We start from the raw sequence: 20,664 nt of genomic DNA, 5'->3' as shown, positions 1-20,664 counted from the left end.
CGACTCATCTTCTGATCTATGGTGCTAAAAGTGGAAACGTATATCCATGGTGTTGGAAGTAGTTGTTGTACTGGCATGTAATTATACATGTTCACATGAAAGCAAAGAGCCATGAAGAAAAGCATACCTCGTCGACATATTGGCGAGAGAATTCTTCAGTAGCATAGAGTCTGTAGGCCAAGCTCCTCCCTATTCATTCTAGCAGTAGGAGATCGACAATGTCACTATTTGCTCCATCGGCATATTCGAATCAAACTTCTTTTACAGTGAAGCCTCTATGCCTTCTTTGCGTAGCGATCATAGCAGCTTTGTGTGCAACAAGACCCAGTGGCTAGCTAAACAGTATGTCTAGATTCAACTACCTTAATCAGGTCGTTTTTGAAGGCCCAACTAGTTATGGCTAGCATTATGCCGCTCCAAGTATAGCTCATGTAGATTCAACAACCCTATGTCCTCGGCCATCCTTCAATGTTCATGGAAATGATATGGAGCAGGTCCCATGCCTAATTCTCAAGATTCACACCAATTCTTTTTCGTGCAGTATGCATGTGTAGCAACAAGTTGGGCAGAAACAAAAAGGAGTCCCAGAGACCTTTCAAACCCTGGTAATTTTGGAGATCATCAAGCTAGAGAGTACTTTGGATGCTTGCCGACGTGATGAGCACTCTCAAAGATCATAAATTTTGTGCGATCAAACCATGCCGACAGAGGTCTGTTCTACTAGTCCTACTGAAATAGAAGATATTAGATTTCAATCGATGATCAATTGGCCTGATCTGTAGTCAAATCACCAAAACTCATTGCCTTCTCTAGCCCGTTCAACACACTCTTTTGTTGATGCTATCATGCTGTTGGTGATGCAGAGAGGCGAAAAAATGGAAAGAGTAAATGTCAAAGTGGACAAGGGTAGAAAAGCTTAGCAGGATCAATCACATCGAAAATTATGATGGATGTTATCATGAAGTAATTCAGCCAATGGCTTTAGTGCTAGCTGCTTGCACTTTTAGTAGAGAGTGTGAGGGGATTAGTGGCAGACAACTCAATGTCAAGGGAAAGGCGTTAGGGAATATTGCCACGAGTGCAAGTCATGGTATGATGAGCAGTTGGCTTCATTCGCACTCCTCGTCCAGCTCTTATAATAGCCTATCTAAAAATTTGATGCAAGCATTTTGGAAGGATCTACACACAAATAGGAACATCTCTTAGGACCAATTCAACACAAAATATGGTGTCTGCGGGATTTGGTTAATGTGTAGCTCCAAGAAGATGCAACAACATTGCAACAAAAGTCAAGTAGTCAATCATGCAAGTGCCTACAATGCCGACTAGGATCAAAATAATAGTCAAAGAACAGAAGCGACAGTCTAAGCGCCATAAGTTCAATGAGTTGGATTCGATCGCAATTGGTGTGCGCGCTGCATGATCACTGAAAACATCAACTTGAAAATCGGTGCAGCAAACGGTGCAACATGCATTGTCGATGCCATAACACAAAACATAGAAGGTGAAGTTACATGTATCACTATCCTCATTCATTGTACGAGGAGTAGCTACAAAAGAAGAAAGGCAAAACACTCTCGAAATCCACCTTAAAAAATGGGAACGTTCTGTGCTACCAACCATTCGATGACAAATTTGAAATACTTTTTGTTTGCAAGAATTTACATGCAGCACATATACTAGAAAAAACATTCATCAATAGTAGACATAGTAGTACAACCTCTCTTGGATATAATCTCAACTATAACCATCCCTATAATCTCTTATAATTGATGCACTTAACTTTGTCTCCTCCTATAAACATTATAGCATTTAAAGATGCACTTATTTTTGTCTCCTCCTAACGAGACAAAAATCCCTTTCATGAGCATTTAAAGATGCACTTATTTTTGTCTCCTCCTAACGTTATAGCATTTTTCAAATGTAAATCCCTTTCATGAGTGTTGTCCTTGCCAAATTATTCATGTTCTTGTTCCCTTCAGTGCTAGTGCTAGATGCTAAATGTCAATTTGTATATGTCTCGTAATATTCTATAGATGTTGTATAACAAGGTCCACCAAGCAAGACTAGTTTGATGTTAATACAAGGGAGGTCTCATCCTTGTTCTCAAATGTCATGGCATTGTTGAGGTGGATTCTAACCTCGAGTGCTCGTATCCAATTTCAACATCTCTCATCCTCGACCCGCCACACATATGGTTCACCACAGGGGGTGGCTTCCGGAATGCACCCCACATAACCACAAGAATGTTTCAGCATATGGATGATTTCTCTCTCCGTCCACTTCTTACATCTTCCTGTACTTATCTCTCATCTTCACCTCGCCTACCGATCCACCCCAAGCGTCCTCCGCAGGGTAGCCTCAGGATGTAGTAAGGTTTTTGAAGTCTGTGAAGAGGGTGAAGTTCTTGCTTTCAGCTCTGACCTTCATTTTTGGCCTTGTTTTCTCGGTGTTGGTTGCGAATGAGGATTAATGTGTATGTCTGGATTGCTGGGGAGATGCCCCCAATTGGAGTAGTGACATAAACTCTCCATGGATCCCTTCTAATAATATGAAGATTAAAGCTCTGATGGACAGCTCTCCATGTGGACGTTTCTATATGTTGGTTGGATGTCATAGACTCGGTATGTCTACACAATTATGTGATGTTGTAAGGGATAGGGGAGCAACAATTTATGTTGTTGGGGCTACACAAAAGTCTTTCAAAGCTGTTCGGTGGATACAACAATCTGACATATAACAAGCGTATGTACACCAAACCCCATAATACTTGCTTATTTTTTAGAACGAAGCTATGTAATTCAACTAATAAAGATTTATAATTGTAATATATTTTGGCATACCCTCTCAGCCTCTCTGAGTCTACACCCTTGTAAGTGGCCGAATGGCTGTGGGAAAGTTTCCTTAGCCTTTAAGTCAAAACCCTTAGTTTTAGACTAAAGGATATCATTAGCTAAGGGGAGTTTTGGACGTGCACTATGAGAAGCTTCTTGCTGCTACAAGTTGTAATCCACTTTTCTCCTGGACTGGCAACCAGAATTTGTTTCCGAATAGCACATTGTGTTCCTTGTCTCTTGCTCTACAATTTAAGTATAACCATTCTCAATTTTGCTTTGGTTCACGACGCATTGCTTGTGAACTAAATGCATTGATTTGAAGGTTAAAATGGTTGTTTTTTTATATGTTTTGATTATGGATAAGTGTTTCTATGCTTAAGAGGGACCTTTCCGCACAGTTTTGTTTCAATTTTTTGCACATTTTTTGTGATGGATCCTGATTTATGTACCTTTCCAAATGATTACAGAACTTGGTAGGAGTGTGCTCCTAGGTGTTGTAACACTTCTCCTTAAGTTTTGTTGCATTCCGAATTCGTTTGGATGCCAAAAAAGCGTGATGACCTAGAGCGGTGAGATTGGACGCATTCTAATTCTGTGACTAGGAAGTGGTTGATTTGCTTTTGTCATAGTATGAGTAGCTCTCTAAGTTCACTTTGGTGAGATTGACACTCTCATTAAGTCTCTGTGCCCCATCCCGAGTCGCTTCCTTGCATATTGACATTATGTTAGTACAAAAAAGCTATGCTGCAGAAGTCCGTCGCGGCGACCCACTAACATTGGCGCCGCTGCTGGGGAAACCGATTCTTAGGTGGTGAGTGACTCTATGTACGAAAAAGTCCCTTCCAAAGCTTTTGACACCCATTCCGCTTACACATAGACAGTAAAGCAGCTAGACGTAGGATTAGTGCTTAGTAGAGACTAGAGTACGAGACTAACCAGTTGTACTCCTTATGAGCAAAGAAAGCTGTGAGTGAAGTACAAGAGAGCATTTTGTTCTTTGATTTTCCCATGCTTAAAAAGGACTGTTCCACCACACACTTCGTTGTCGTTTTTGTATTGTTAAATTCATTTATGTTTGTGGATTTATTTCAGTTTATAGGAGAGGTTAGGTAACAATTTACACCATCATTATGGGCCAAAAAGATCGAGGAAAAAACTGTCAAAAACCTTATTTTGGTGTTGAAGTCCATAACTTTGAAAAGTTGAAATATTGATGGTTAAAGCTTCAAAACTGAACCAAACCCAGAAAAACCTTCAGAAAGGGGATAGACACGCTTGCTAAAAACAGATATGCAGAAAATTTCCAATTTTCATGTCCAACATGGATCGTGATCCATGTACCTTTCTCGGAAAATGGGCTAAAAATGTTTCCCTTGCTTAGAATAGGCTCTCAGGCACCAGAACCTTGAGTTTGGTCAGAAATAGAGTGCTAAAAGATCATTTAAATCAAGAAATTGGGTTGAGCAGAGCAAAACCTTGGAAATTGAGGAAAATAAGGAAAAACAAAACTTTTACTTGTCCAAATTCAAAAAGGGAAGAGAATTGGGATCAACTAGAAGCAAGGGAACCAGCAGAACAAAAAAACATGACAGGATGCTTCCCAACATAGATCACGATCCATGTACCAGGTAGACATCTGATAGTGAAATTTGACCAGTGCACTCTTGATTACTAAGGGAACAATTTTTCCGAAAGGAGCTATAGACAAAAAGTGAAAAAATCTAATCAAAATACCAAAAAAGGAGCTGTTTGCAAAAAATCGCAAAACACAAAATCTTGCTTTTGATTTGAAAAAAGTTGATCAAATCCAAAAAGATTTGGAGAATCTCATCACCAAACCTTTTATCACAAACTCACAAAGTATTTGTAGGACGCATGTCTAACCTCACCATCCTATCTTATTGTAGTATTAGCGAGAACCACAATTAATTTGTCAATCCATGGGATGAAGCTGACTCGACTAGTGCATATAGGCTACAAGAGGGTGTCAATCTCTCGGAAAACAACTAACAACTCGCATCTAACACAAGCTACACTCAAGTGACTGAAATCAGTAAAAGCCAATCGCTCATCGGCAAACAAATCACATCCGTTACAGCATCAAATGACATCCAAACGTAACAAAACTACTAGGACAAGTTTATAAGACCTAAGCACACATGCTTATGGTGTCAAACCCCACTTTAGGTCAAGTTCCAAAATCGCGATTATTAACAACAATGGATTTTTGACCTAGCCATTTTCGACCCAGAATGCATCTAAATACTTAGCAATGATACCCCAATACCCCGCCTATGCTTAGTTTTTGATTTGAAAGTATAAATTCTTAGTTATAATGAAATTAGGCCGCGAGTCGGCGACACCAAAAGCTACGAATTAATGTGAACTACGACGTTAATGCATAGAGCTCTTACCTGTGGTTGCAATGCAACAAACACGACTGCAATGTGACAACCAGGAAGGGAGTAGAAAGCACGAGAAGGAGAGGAGTGAGCGCCGTTAGCTCACGCTGTGTATTTCTTATCCAAAACTTATTACAAAAATTGGCTTTTATACCTTAGCCAAGGTTTTTGGGTGGTCAAAACTAATAATCTGGAGTTCTACCAAAGCTGGATAATGAATGGTTGATACAATCTGGAAGCTTGTAGCCTCGGCTCATTAATTACAGAGTTTATATGAGAAAATAAGAGTTACAATATTCTTGATTTATCGAAATAATAAGTGTTTTACAAAGAGAACTCCGAAAAATGGTGTCCGTGTTAGCTTGCTAGTAACATTCCCCCCCTCCTCGCTTGTGGTCCCTTGACAAAGCTTTATGGGCTGAAATAGTCTTTGGGTTGACGGCTGGCGAGTCAGTCTTTAAGCGCATTCAGTGCCTTCTCGTATCTGATTTTTCTTTCTTTGTCTGACACTTGTAGAAATTGCATGGTTACTCTGTTCTTCAGCTCCACCACTAAGTAGCCTACAAACCTGAATGTGAGGTTGTTGATCACTGGTGCAAATATTTTCGTTCGCCAGGTAAAGAATCCCGTGTAGAAAGCTTCCTCGAATGCCAACATATTATGTGATGGCAAGAACATACACCGGGCGTAGAAGCCATAGAGTACTTCTTCGGAAGGCTGACCACTGAGATCATAGCATAACACTTTATTTTCCTCAAGGAATGACATCCACGGGGCGCTTGCTTGCTCTGGCTCATGAAAAACTTCAATACAAGTGAGCAGCATTCGGTATATCTTGTATAACATTGCGCATGAGAGATCTGGTAGACTTTTGAAGAAAGACATGGCGCCCGTTACTGTATTCACCATGTATTGCTCTATTGCTTGTCCTTTCTCTGGAGCTGTCAGTCTTGAGTAGTTCAGCTAGGTTGGCCGCTTCTTTGTAAGTGCTTCATGCTCTTGCCATGGCCTTACTCTGGGTACCGGACAAAATATGGGATCTCTTTGCAGGGCTGCAAGTGCTCTTGTGAACAGAATCAAATACTTTGGATTCTTGTTCAACCAACTCAACCTCCACTTTGGGTGGTCTTTATCTACGCCATCTTCTTGCATGTCTTTGTACAGCCTCTCTTTTACCTGTAGTAGTTCCACTTTTATGAGAGGGTATGGCAGGGATTGCTGATGCCATTGCGCATTGATTTGATTGGGAGTGAGTTGAGTGACGTTGACAGAGTGCAGAACTCTCAACTCCCAATCCATTGTGTCTTTCCACTGCTCATCCACCTCTTGGGTGATCTTCTCTTTCAGTGCATCCTCCTCAGCTTTTGATAGCTGGACCATAGGCACTGTGTCTGCATCTGTGATGTCAATCTGAAAATTCTGGTCACCACTCGGCTCTGCCGTGGACTGTGTCTCAAACTCAGTAAATGAAACCGAGGGTATATCTATCTGCGGCGGCTCCGAAGGGCCTGCCTCTTCTTGCGTATCTGGATTTCCTTCCCTCAGGAATTGGTTAAATCTTTTGAGCTTTGCTATTTCTTTTAGGAGCTCTTCTTCTCTCTGTACCCTCATTAGAGCCAAGTCCTTGCATTGTGATTGCTCCAACTTTAATTCTAACTCGAAGTCCTTGTTATTCTTTTCTAGTGCCTTGTACACTTCATCAGTCCCTTTGATTGAGGCCACGACTGAATTTTCTCTTATTTGTCGTAAGAAGATTGCCTGATCATTTATTCTCTGTTTAGAGTATTGCAAGGAAGCATTTGCAACATCCAATTGCACTTGAATTTTTTGAGCTGACATGGTTGTTGTAAGAAGTTCATTTATAACTTCTGTCAGTTGCTTGTCTTTAGCTTTGCAAGCATCTGATAATTTGGTGAGCAGTTCACCTAACTCCTCCATTTCTTTCTGTCAACGATCTCTTGCTAGTTGATGTTGTTCAGCTTTGGCTTTCATCTCTTACACTTCCCTCTAAAGATCGGTGATGACAGTCATTTTGTCTTCTAACTCTGCTTGGAGAGCGTCAATCACCATCTCAAGCTCTTTGGCCTTTGTGCTGCGGCTAAGTGCTGTTGAACGGAGTCTCTCTGTCATGTCTTGCATTTGCCTTGCATATTCATTTACTTGCAGTATAACCTCGTCATTTGACTACCAATCCTCCTATCTTGCCAGCTGGGTTGATGTGCCTGTAGCCTCATGTGTGTCTTTTTGCTGCGTCGTAGCTGGTGGTTCTTCTTGTGTGGAGGTAGAGGGTTGGTCTTTTTCTTTGTCGTCTTGAGGCCTTGTGGATGCCTCGGCTGTTTCTTGTTGTGTGGAAGGTGAGGGGGTTGGCTCAGACTGAGTAGTCCCTTCGGGTGCAGGGCTCACTTCCTTTTCTAGCTCAGGTTCTTTCTGTTGTTTTTGCATGTGAATGTTCCATCCATTGTACCTCCTGATCCTTTAGGACTATCTCCCTCTGAGGTTTTACTACCCGATGGTAGGAGTCTTGCTGAAGTACAAGAGATCGAGCGCTATATGCAAGCAACAAGGGAGAGGGAAATTGAGCACCTACGAAGGCTAGAACAAAGTCGAGCCCTGAAAGCAAAGGCTCCTATGACAACAATCATGCCAGCCGAGCAACCGAGTGCTCCCAAGGTAGCAGTCACGGAGGGGCAAGCTATGGGGAGCAATAATGCTTCCACTTCAAGGGAAACCTCCAGCACGCCAAGCCTAGATGGGATATTCCTAAACAAAAATTGGGAGTATGACCTACAAGCAGAATCTTTAACTGATCGGTACACAGGACACACCTATCATGTGGGTTGGTTAGATGTTCTACAATCCACATCGGGTGCTACTAGCATAGATGAGCAACAACAGAAAGTCTGTGATGTCCTCCATAGGATTGTCGAGTTAGAAAGACAGAACACAGGGATCAACATGCCTTCAACAGGCCTAATGAGATTCTTGGATACGGGAAAGGCCAACCAACCAACCCTGTCACAAATGGAGACTCCCTCAGTGAGCCCCATTGATCCTCCATATGTTGTTTCGCCAGGAGCCTCAGTACAATCTGAGCCCACAAGTGGCAGCTTTACCTTCCCAGATCTAGCTCATCTTTCTCTTAATGACACTACGACTACCATGCATATCCCAATGGTGAGCATGACAAGAAGTACACCATGCAGTTCATTTGTTAACACTGCGTCAATGCCTAGTAGCACAGTGCCCCCAACTATACCTACATGTATGTATCAATCATGTGCACCTGTCGTACCTCAGCCTCATGTAGCTCCTACACCTCCGATTATTCCAAGAGCTTACAATCCACAATGGAATTATCCAAGCTCTTATACAAGTGGAGCCATGCCATTTAATAATAACATGCTATATCAGGCACCCCCTATGCCTAGGGCCACGCCTGTAAACTTTGGACCACCGTCTGGTACACCACCATACAAAATTTGGGACCCAAGAGCCGCGCGTATGCCAAGGCCAAGGCCAACTCCCATCTCACATGTGGTTCCAAGAGCACATACACCCATTATACCTGCTCAAATAGGAGATTTGGCAGCATTTGCTCAAACTATCGGTCGCTCTATTGCGGAATACATGCGTAGTGCACCTGATAGAGAGCCTAGGAGCAAGGCAGTTCAAGTAGCTAAGCTCACACAGAAATTCAGTGGAGACGGAGATGCTAGAAAGCATATGGAAGTCTTTGAACATGTGTGCGATTCCTTGGAAGAGCACAATGAGCTACATGAGTGTAAGGCTTTGAGTTTGACCCTAAGCGGAAAGGCTGGAGATTGGTATAGAACCTTAAGAGTAGAAGAGAAAACGATCTACTCTACTCTTAGGAGACTGTTCTTAAAAGAATACATACGAGAGGGAGTACTTTGGGGTGTAGCCTCTCAGCTCCAGAAAGCCCAACGAGAAGAAGGTGAATCCGTGAGAGACTTCATTAGTCGCCTAAAGAATTTGAATTCTCGATGCAATCCAAACGAGCGATTCAACAACAACCAATTCCTCGATAGATTCATTAGGGGACTACGACATGAAAGTATCTATAATGGCCTAGTCATTAGAGGTATCACTACTTGGGAAGCAGTCACCATGAATGCAATCCAATTGGAGGATAATTTAATGATTGCAGGAGAAAGAGTGTCTGCTGAGCCGAAGTCAAGTAGCTCGCAAGCATCAGGGCATGAGCCAATGAAAATAAAGACAATCGTGAAAGACCAAACGATATCTGAGATGACTTTGGCAGATCTCACCAAGGCCATCCAAGAAAGCCTTAGGGGTAATCGTGCTCCACAAAACACTCATAAGTATCCAAGAAGGGAGCAACAATGGTGCTCAATTTGCTTGGGCCCACATACTATGAGTGAATGCCCTACTTTCAGAGTAAAGTTTAACGGGACTTGTAACGCGTGTGGTAGGTATGGCCATCAAGCAAAGGATTGCCTAATGCTTAAACGCATCATGGAAAATAGACCGCCTATAGCATGGGCAGACTCACCTCGAGTTCCTGCGTTGATGCCTACCCCACCCATGGAGCAACAGTTGACATTACAGCACATGGTCCCTAGAACCCAAAATGTGGTCCAAACCACACCGTTGCCACCTCCAGTGCTAGGACCACAACCCCCTCATCCAAGAGTTACACCTATGAACCAAATAGGTTGCAAGTCATCTAGTACTTATGTAGATTGCGAAGGGGACATAGACCCTAGTATCACCTATGGAGTCGACATGCTTGAGGAGTGTCCCATGTACTATATGGAAGACCATTGGGGACAAATCAAACCGGTATATCAAGCTACTGCGCTAGCAGCAAGAGGCCAAAACATTAATAGTTTTGCCAGGAGACCACCTCTTCAGTGCTACGAATGTGGTGGACCACATCGAGTAGTTGAGTGCCCCATTAGAATGCAAAAGAATGCTGCACTAATGCAAACAAGTCAAGGGAGTGCATTGGCAATGCCAATACTCATTTGTAATCGTTGTGGCATAGATCATTTGATCGCACAGTGTCCTAACAATCCAAACGCACCGAAAATCACACCATTGAACCTAATAGAGATCGTTGATGGGACACCACCAACTATAAACATACCACCAGTGAATGCACTCACACGCTCGATGCTCCAAAAGCAAAATTACATCCTCGAAGAGAGAGATGCTGCATCTATTGGCCGAGCGAGAAAGAAGAAAACACGAAGAAAGAAATCCCTTAATGCTTCTAGCTCAAAACCTAGTTCAAACACTAACATAGGGACAGGAGAGGATCCTGTGTATATGCATGACCCTGAGGATGACTCAGATTCGATAGAGACCACGGAGACCAAAACTGTTACTACAAAGGAAAAAGCCAGTGAGAAGGATCACGAGAGGGACTTAAGAGGAGCACCAAAAGAGTATTCAAAGTTAAACCACCCAGTTGCAAACCCCCAAGATAAGCCACGAGAGGCAAAAAATGAGGATTGCAAGAGAAAGATTGGAACCTATCCAAACCCAACAGTGGAAATTGAACGAGTCCAACAACTGAGGGGTTTGGTGGAAGAAACTCAACGAACATTAGAACCTGAACCCAAACATATCCAGATGTCGGACACAGTGTTTCCCACACAAGTTCAACCTCACAAGAACTACAGACCGTTAGCTATACCCAGTATCATTCGGGAAGATAGTGAGGGTAGGACATCTGAAAGTGGACACACACCTTTCCTACTAGAGAGAATGTTTGGTGAGGGAATACTAGACCCCCTTCAGGAAGTGGAGATTCCATCTTCACCATTCTCTTGTCAGGGTCCTACGTCCCACAAGATGCCATTAAATATTGCCAAATTGATGGATTTCATGTCTTCAGAAGTTAGAACCACCATCATGTCCAAACTATATAAAGACCCCGAGCTAGTCTCAGCTCTTCGAGCCTTTCTCAATGGAGAATTACAGGCCGGATTACCACAGTTTGCACATATGAACAAACCTGACTCGGTAATGAATGATGAGGAACATTTAGCACCACCATCTGACCTAGCGGGACATGAATCTGTAATTGAAGTACCCGTTAACAAGTTGGGGCAATATTTTGAAGGTGATGAATCTAATGCTACTCTGCCAATCACTACTAAAGGATTAACTGTAAAGGGAGTCCTGGACGGTGGTGCGGGAGTCAGCATGGTGACAAAGAGTTGTTGGGAGTCTATGGGGCGACCTCACCTTGAAGCCACAAGCGTAGTGGTAAAAATGGCTAATGGATCTATTGTTACGCCTATTGGAATGCTTAAGGATCTCAGGATCAAGGTCTTGGGACACAAGGTAAGGCAGACTTTCATAGTTATGGATTTTTCCAAGCATCCTATGTCATTTTAGATGATCTTAGGGCATCCATTCATGAGGGAAGCAAAAATGGTGCATGACTGGTCCAAAAACCACGTCTACTTACAGTTCCAAGACTCTGTCATTCGAGTTGATCTTTTAAGTGGTCGAACGCATCCTCTAGGAAATAAATCCATCATTGATAATCAATCAGACACAACAATTCACTCAGCTCCATTACAGTATTGTTACATGTGTAACGAAGACACGGATATTGGGGAGAACTCTCCTTATATGGATATCCTACCCGGAATGGCTGAGTCAGACAATGTCGATTGGGTACACCTAGCGGCAACTATAGATACATGGGGAGCTAGAGGAACAACCTGGGTAACACCATATGGGAAAGAGATACCACACATTGCACCAGTTTACATGTTAGGTGTAGCGCATGTAACATCCGATGATAAGAAAGAGGCACACCTACCTGAGAGTGAAACCGATGATTCCTCAAAGGCTTCAGGCCAATACACATCAGAAACGGAATCTCAGGGAGAAATGGATTCAGAACCTGAGGAAACATCGAGTGAGCCAAGTATAGAAACTGAACACTCAAGGTCTAGTACGACCATCTATGGTAATTTATATGAGAGTGAAGAAGATACAAGCGAAGACCTATCAAGCGAGTCGAGTTCAAACATTTACCAAAATCAAAACCTTAACAAGAAACAAAGGTCATATAAGAGACGACGATATCGAGCAAATGTGAGAGCTAGGATAAACAAGGAAAGATCTACTGCAGAATGGCTTAGCTATCTAGGGGCATGTGATGCTCATCGAAAGCTAGTAGACAATTGGGGTGAACATCTCCAGAGTGTCATGTGGTGCAGCCCGCGACCCATTGACCTCGCTCAATTGGAGGTTACAGAGCCGAAATTGAGTCGAACTATAAGAAGACGTCAAAACCGAGAGTTAGCACAACAACAAAAGGAGGCAGAACTAAAAGAAAGGTCTCCGTCAGGACAAGAGCCTGCTGACTTACATACGGCTCCTGAACATTTTAAATCTTATACCACGGGGGAGCGAAAGGTTGTGTATGCCAAAGCCCAACGAATACCTACCAATGAAAGCAGTGGAGTCTATGATGGTCCAGCGGTAGTTAAAGAGATAGAATTAGCAGAACCAGGTGAGGAGTCTAAACCAGTCTTTATTGCTCAAGACCTTACCGAAACTGAAGAGGCTGTACTTAAGGAGCTCCTCAAGGAATACAAGGATATCTTTGCTTGGACATATCATGACATGAAGGGCGTTCCACCTTCTGTGGTGCAACATACAATTCCCATGATCAACACTGCTAAACCCGTCCAGCAACGACCCTATCCAATGAATCCTAAGTACGCCAAAATTGTACAAGAGGAGATTGAAAAACTTATCCAATGTGGATTCATATACCCTATTGAGCACTCAGAATGGGTTTCTCCAATAGTCATTGTGCCAAAAAAGAATGGGAAACTAAGAGTGTGCGTGGACCTCAAGAAAGTTAATGCAGCCACTAGGAGAGATCATTATCCCTTGCCATATTCAGAACATGTGCTTGAAAGAGTTGCGGGCAAGGAAGCTTATAGCTTTTTAGATGGGTACTCTGGTTACAATCAAATCACAATTGCATTAGAGGACCAAGCTAAAACTGCTTTTATCACAGAGTTTGGAGTGTTTGCATTTCGTGTTATGGCTTTTGGCTTAACGAATGCCCCTGCTACATTCCAACGATTAATAAACACTGCGTTTAAAGAATTTCTAAGGGAGTTTTGTGAAGCTTTCCTAGACGACCTTTGTGTTTATTCTTCTTGGGAGAAGCATTTGTTATATCTACGAAAAATATTTGAAAGGTGCAGATTTTATCGCATCTCATTGAACCCTTTCAAATGCCAATTTTGGGTTAAGCATGGAGTCATTCTAGGGCATATAGTGTCCAAGAACGGGATATCCACAGATGAGAGTAAGATTAAAGCCATTGCCGATTTGCCACCACCTACTAACTATAAAGGAGTTCAAAGATTTATGGGCCATGTTGGTTATTATCGAAGGTTTATTTTAAACTTTGCCGAGATAGCGCGTCCATTGTACAAGCTTCTTATCGAGTTTCACTGGACGGAAGAATGTCATCAATCTTATGAGTTATTAAAGAAGGCCCTAACAAGTGCTCCAATCCTGCGAACACCTGATTGGAATGTACCTTTTCATGTGCATATTGATGCATCAAATTTTGCTATTGGGTGTGTTCTAACTCAACCAGGAGAACATAAATTGGACTACCCTATTAGCTTTGCAAGTCGCCAATTAAATGATGCCGAGATGAACTACACTACTACAGAGCGCGAAGGTCTAGCTATGATTTACGCAGTAAAGAAATTTCGCTATTACCTTCTTGCTACCAAGTTTGTGTTTTATGTTGATCATCAAGCATTGCTATATTTGGTAAACAAGCCGTGTTCCACAGGTCGAATTACACGATGGTTGTTAATTCTTCTTGAGTTTGACTTCACCGTTGTTGTGAGGCCTGGGAGGAAACATGTCATGGCGGATCATTTATCTCGTATCCCTAATGGCGAAGCTCCTACGGGGGTTGATGATGAATTGCCTGATACTCCTTTGTTCATTGTTGAGACAATGCCTGAATGGAGTGAAAAGATTGTTAACTTCTTAGTTAATGGTTTTCCACCCAAAGAACTGCGAAAAGATATAGCTCGAAAATTAATCAAGGAATGCGAACCCTATTGCTTACTGGCTGGAACTCTCTATAAGAGAGGAAAAGATGATGTTCTTAGACGCTGTGCCCGCGAGGATGAGTATTTATATATTCTACAAGAGGCACACATGGGCGTAGCTGGTGGTCACTTTTCAGGAAAGTTGACTGCCCGAAAGATCTTACAGTCAGGCTATTGGTGGCCCACTCTGTTTAAGGATGCATCACTTTTTGCAAAGGGATGTGATGAATGCCAACGCTTCAACAAGCCACAAAGAAGGGATAGGATGCCTCTACATCCCATCAAGGTAACCCAACCATTTGAAAAGTGGGGCTTAGACTTTGTAGGACCGATTAGTCCGGCTGCACGTAACACGCAATCACGATATATCATTGTGGCTACCGACTATGTAACCAAATGGGCTGAAGCAAAAGCAACACGAAAGGCGGATGCAAAAACAACAGCTAAGTTCCTCTTTGAGAACATTATCACACGTTTTGGATGCCCCTTTGAACTTGTGAGTGACAATGGAACTCATTTTATAAATGAAGTAATAAAAGAACTCACATCAAACTTCATGATATCTCACCACAAGTCTACACCCTATTATCCCCAAGCAAATGGCCAAGCTGAGAGTACCAACAAAACTCTCATCTCCATTTTGACAAAGACAGTCGAGGCTCATCGCACTGATTGGGACCTAAAGCTTACATCAGCTTTATGGGCTTATCGTACTGCGTATAAAGTTGCTATTAATTGCACACCGTTTAAGATGGTGTATGGCCAAGAAGCAGTTATGCCATGGGAGTTTGTCATTCCTAGTCTTCGAGTAGCTTCTCAAGAAGGTTGGGATGGTAACCCCTTAGTGGAGCGATTATATATCCTGGAAAGGCTAGATGAAGAAAGGCAATTAGCTGTGCGAAATGCTCTAGTGGAGAAGGATAGGAGAAAGAAGTGGTTTGATAGCCATTTAAAGAATAAAGACATCAAGGTTGTTGATAAAGTTCTTATGTACGGGGTACGTAATGAAAAGAAGAAATTGAAATACGCTGGTAAGGGACCATATCGAGTGTGTGAAATTACTCCGCAAGGTACCATTCGTGTGGAGACTCTAGATGGAGTTGAAACCATTGGATTCCTTAATGGGAGTAAATTCAAAAGATATTATGATCCTCTAAGCCAGGAAGAGTTGCAAGCCATCCATCAAAAGAAGGCTGCCAAGGAACAAGCAGAGCTTTAAAAAATCCAAGCAAGAGTTGAGGCTCGAGAACGACAACAACGTCTTAGACGCCAACGAGAGGCTAATCTGGGAATCACGCAAGCATTTTTCGAGGACACAGATGACGACTCATTAGAATCTGAGCCACCCCTACGATACCCAATTGAGCTAAATAGCCCCTATGGGAAAGTACTATACAATGCCTTATTAGATACGGGAGCTAAACACAATTTGTTATCCTATGGAGTTTGGTGTCAATTAGGGAAACCGACCCTATCCCCGAGTACGATGCAAGTCAAGGGCATTAATAAAAAGAAAACTGCTATTCTTGGAGTCCTTCAGACCCCTGTTGTCTATGAAATGGAAGCATAGTGCAGAGGTTTCTAGTCATGCCCGCAGGAGCTATGGAAGGCAACGTAAACCTGGGACGCACGTGGATGTTGGCAACCAAATGCACTATTGATTGGGATACTGGTAGTGTCACGACGCGACCACCGACTCTTACCCCTATCATTCAAGCAAAGTCACCTACGTTGCAAACTCTAGCAAAGTTGAAGGATAGCCAACATTCACAAGCCAAGGTGGTTAACTCGTCTTTGCCGGCTACCCATGAATCTAGCACTTCAACACTTGTAGTTGCAGCAAGCAGTAATATTGCAAGTACTCAACCTGCACGACCTAAGAGTACATATCAATGGGTCCCCAAGGCCTTACTTCCAACTACCTCAACCCTCCCATCCATTCCAAGAAAAAATTTCCCGAGAAAACCAAGAGCGCGCCTTAGGAGAGTCAAGACCAAATCACGATGGATTCCAAAACAACTATTAGAAGCCCAAGGCTACTATGATGGAAATGAGCAAATTTGGATACCTAAACGTAAAATGTGTCCTTCCCTATCAACAACAAGCCCATATGAGTCAAACAGTGTAACGCGAAAGCCAATGGAAGACCGTGGGAAGGGAAAGATCACAGAATGCTACACACCTAGTCCAGAGCTAGTTTGGGCTCCAAGGCAAAACCAATTTATTCCACCTAGCTCAGGAAGGGGGGAGTTCCATGAAGCTTCTAGCTCCTCATGTAATACATCCATAGAGGTAAAAGCTTCTACACAGCCTCCATCTATAGTAGTGGACCTCCATGAAGCTACAAAAGAATCCACACCTCCCAGTGTTCAAGAATCACCTGATGAACCACTTCAAGTTCGATTCCTAGAGAGTACCTTACCACCCTTGCAACTTGACGAGGCACCTAGGGTAATAGAAAACTACTGGCAAAAATCCTCACCTATTACCAACTGGAACAATTGGTTTCAAAGGGTGACGACATCATTTCAAACAGTATGATCTACCCAAGGAAGGGGGGATTGTTTGTGGACATCCATCATTCACTTGCTTCCCTCTCAAGCTTTCTCCCTGACCTCTTAATCTCCGATCTTAGGGAATGTATATATAAAGCCTTATACTCACAAAAACAAGATAAAAAAGTAAAAGAGCAAGAGCCATAACACAAATCATAAAAATAAATTATGCACAAGAACACGACCCTTGTAATATTTGCACTCTAACCATCATCTATTTGCGTGTACAGATATGGCTAGTACGCTAGAGTCATCCACTCCTGCCTTGGGTGAGAGGTACCCTCGTTACTTTTCACAAATATTTCTCATGGTCTTTCCAGTGCTTGCATGTGAATGGGATTTGATAGGTACGCTAGCATGTGAGAGGAATTTTGAGGAGTTAGAATGGCTGATACGTCTCTTGACCACGTCTGATCCATACTTAGTAGAGAGAGTTTCTCCCATTGCACAAGCCTACCCTTTTGACCAAGATGACTATAGGCGTCTAGTGACCTTCTTAGTAAACATGGGCACCTATGATGAAGAAGAAAATTTACACGACTACACGGATGGCACATATGGTCTCATGGATGATGACTTTGTTTATCTCGACGACGAAGATAGGGGTTTAGCCTTAGGGTTTCCCCCCAACCTCTACAATATTCTATTCCCTTGACTCTCTAGGGGGAGTGCAAATAATTAGGTTAGGGTTCCTTATGTTTTTTGTTGTGTTCAATAAGTGTTGGTACCTTTTTCCATTAATGTGCCTCCTGGAGGTATTCCTTTTATTTCCTAGTGTGTACACGAGCGTGTTGCTATTGGTAGGATTTGGACCTTCATGGAATCTTTATCTCGACTCACTCTTCAAATCAAGCGCGACCATCGACACAAACAGGTATTTCTTGTCCATTAGCATTGCCCCTTATCTTTTTTGCATCTATGATTGTCAGCTTTAATTGTGATTGGTAGCCTAATATTCACCGCATTTGCTTAGTATCAAACATTTAATTCAATGTAATTTTTTGTCATAATCACTTGTCTAGGTTTAAAAATCAAGCAGTCCGACAAACTTGTTTGACCAAGTTAGGTGTTAGAAATCTTCTCTTAATACCATGGGGAATGCCTTCCTAATAATTAATGGTTACTTAGGTTCTTAATCCGATTTAGGCAGCATTGTGTGAAATGTACTAGGGCTTTCTAATGGGCTTGACCCTATTGACCTTTAGCTTAAGTATTATAAATGGAGTTTACTAGTGTGATGAGCCTGGGGAGGTGTATCAGTGTTATATGACCCCCCAAAGTTACAAAATTAAAATGCTGAAAATGAACAAACAAAAAATCAAAGTGCCACACTGTAAAATCTTAAGCTGGAAGAGAAATCTCAGCTTGATTTGGTACTTCACTCACATGTATTGCCTATGGTACTAGAGCCCTAGAGGTTCCCAGTATGAGCGCTTTTACTTGAAAAGCAAAAAACCCAAGGCATACAAAATAAGCACACACATCAAAATTGAATCACTGTGAAAAGACTTTGGGGGGTCAAAGAAAAAGTAATCAGTCAGGCGATGATTTCATGAGAAATTCCTTTTATGGTAGCTTAACTACAAGGTCTTCTAGATATGGCCTCTAGTCAGCCCTCGAACATGAATACTTGGCTCTCGCGATTAAACAACTTAATTGACCACAGAAAATTAAGAAGCTTACCCATGGTATTAATATTCGATCTCTAGTGCCTTTCGACCGTCAAATCAGCGACCCCAGACTTGTTTAATTTTTTACCTTTACATCTGTTTATGCATTTGATTACATTGCAATTTAATGTTCATTGCTGACAAATTGTTTGAAATTCTTTTACCAAGCAATTTGTCTACCTAAAACTGCATATGCTTTTTAATCACTTATGAGAATGCAATTACTGTGCCAATGTTGTTTGATTTTGCAGTGACTGAAGAAGGCTAAGGACATTCATCTCAAATGATCTTCGACCTCGACGAACGAGCTTCAACTCAATAGCTTCCGAGGACGGAATCTACATCAGGAACGGGGGCATGTTAACCCTCACGGCTCACGGACACCCCATCACCTACGACGGACGTGTATTATGTATTTGGTAGAGTCAGGTACCGGGCTTGTCGGACCAATAGGAAAAGGGTAAGAGTGATCGCCGATGAGAGGCGCACTCTAACTGGGACATTCAAGGGATTAGTTGGCTAAGCATGGGCGCCCAAGTGTGAATGGGGTGAGCTCATATAAAAGCCAACTAAACCTAAAATTCACTCATTCTCTCATTTGTGCAATAGAAGAGTGCTCTTGCTCCATCTCCATCTCCATCTTCTTCTTCTTCACCTCCTCGTGTGTGTGTGTATGTGAGAGAGAGAGAGAGGGAGAGTGTGTGTGTGATCGAGCATTACGAAGGCACGACGGCGGCAAAGCGGTTGAGCGCGGCACGACTGTAGCTTCTTCTTCATCGTGGCGAGGAATCCACCACGAAGGCGAGCATAGAGCGGTGAGTGACACACCCTTTGCTCTCTTGAGCTTGCTAGATTAGTCTTGTTGTGTGCTTGGAGACATTTGTGGTTCGCACACGGTGTATCGGCAAGTCCCTTGCTTCGACAGTGCGGCAAGGAGCGCACACTCCTTTGTAAGTTGTTTAACTTCCACAACATTATGATGGAAATTTGATCTTTGAGTTGCCTGCAACTCAGGATAAAACAAAACAAATGTCAGGGATGGAACAACGCTTTGATGGTCACTCGTGGACTCGCCCATCAGTTACAACCATGGTGATAGCATGCACAGTTTTTCTAAGCCATTGTTTGGGATTCATGCAATCATTTTATTCAATATGTCCTCATTATATTAAAGAACAAGAATTTAATAGTAGAGATTTTGATGGACATTTGGACAGACAGGTCAAGAAGGACTACCTTGCAATGGAAGAGAAAACAACAATAACTTGTCATTATTGTCAGAAGGTTGTTACTTGTGTTGTTGCTTGTCCCTGCAAAATCTATTATGTTTTGCCTAGAGATGGTACAATGTCGTGACTGGCAATACATGTTGGTAAACATTGTCATAATGTTAAGGCAGGAACCTCCACGGCCGCTATTGCAAGAGTGCGGAAACTGGTAGGTGCCGTACTAAAAATTGAAAAGGGTGACCCAAGAAAAATTCAAATGTCGATGGTGCAACAACTTGTGCTTAACTCCTTGATTGATGAGGAAGATGAAGTTACATCCGATGGACAATTCAATGATTTTTTGAAAGAAATGATGCCACTTGTTCAAACCAAAGGGTAAGAGAAACTCAATTTTGTTCCTTGAATTTGTTAATTTTTTAACTATTATTGATTTAACTTTCTTGGGATACATCATGTAGGTTTTCTTCAATTGTTTCAAAGGAGAGGAAGAGTCAAGGTGTTGTTAATGGGGATGGATATGATAGTATTTTATTGGTTCAAAAAAAGTGCATGTTTCCTTTTTTCCATGGGAGTAGATTTCTTGGACAAGGCAAAGAGGATGACAAGTGCTTTTAATTTAAAATGTCCACTAAGGGACCAGGTTCTGGGATTGATCTAGTAAATCGAATGAAAAGAACTAGAACTAATGACTTAAGAAATGTGTGGGTACATTTTGATTTTACCCATAGAATAGATGGATGGGCAACAATGACATGCTCAGTTTATGATCGAAGGTAATCTTTAAGTATTTAAATATCTCATATTTTTTTTCTTCATTAAATATGAGAAGATATGTGTGAAAATATTTATGTTGAATATCTTGCAGCA

Source organism: Adiantum capillus-veneris, chromosome 3 (genome assembly GCF_014529385.1).
Source record: "Adiantum capillus-veneris isolate H3 chromosome 3, ASM1452938v2, whole genome shotgun sequence".
In the NCBI taxonomy this organism is placed as follows: domain Eukaryota; kingdom Viridiplantae; phylum Streptophyta; class Polypodiopsida; order Polypodiales; family Pteridaceae; genus Adiantum; species Adiantum capillus-veneris.
The sequence above is the reverse complement of the archived record's forward strand: the minus strand, read 5'-3'. Positions refer to the sequence as shown.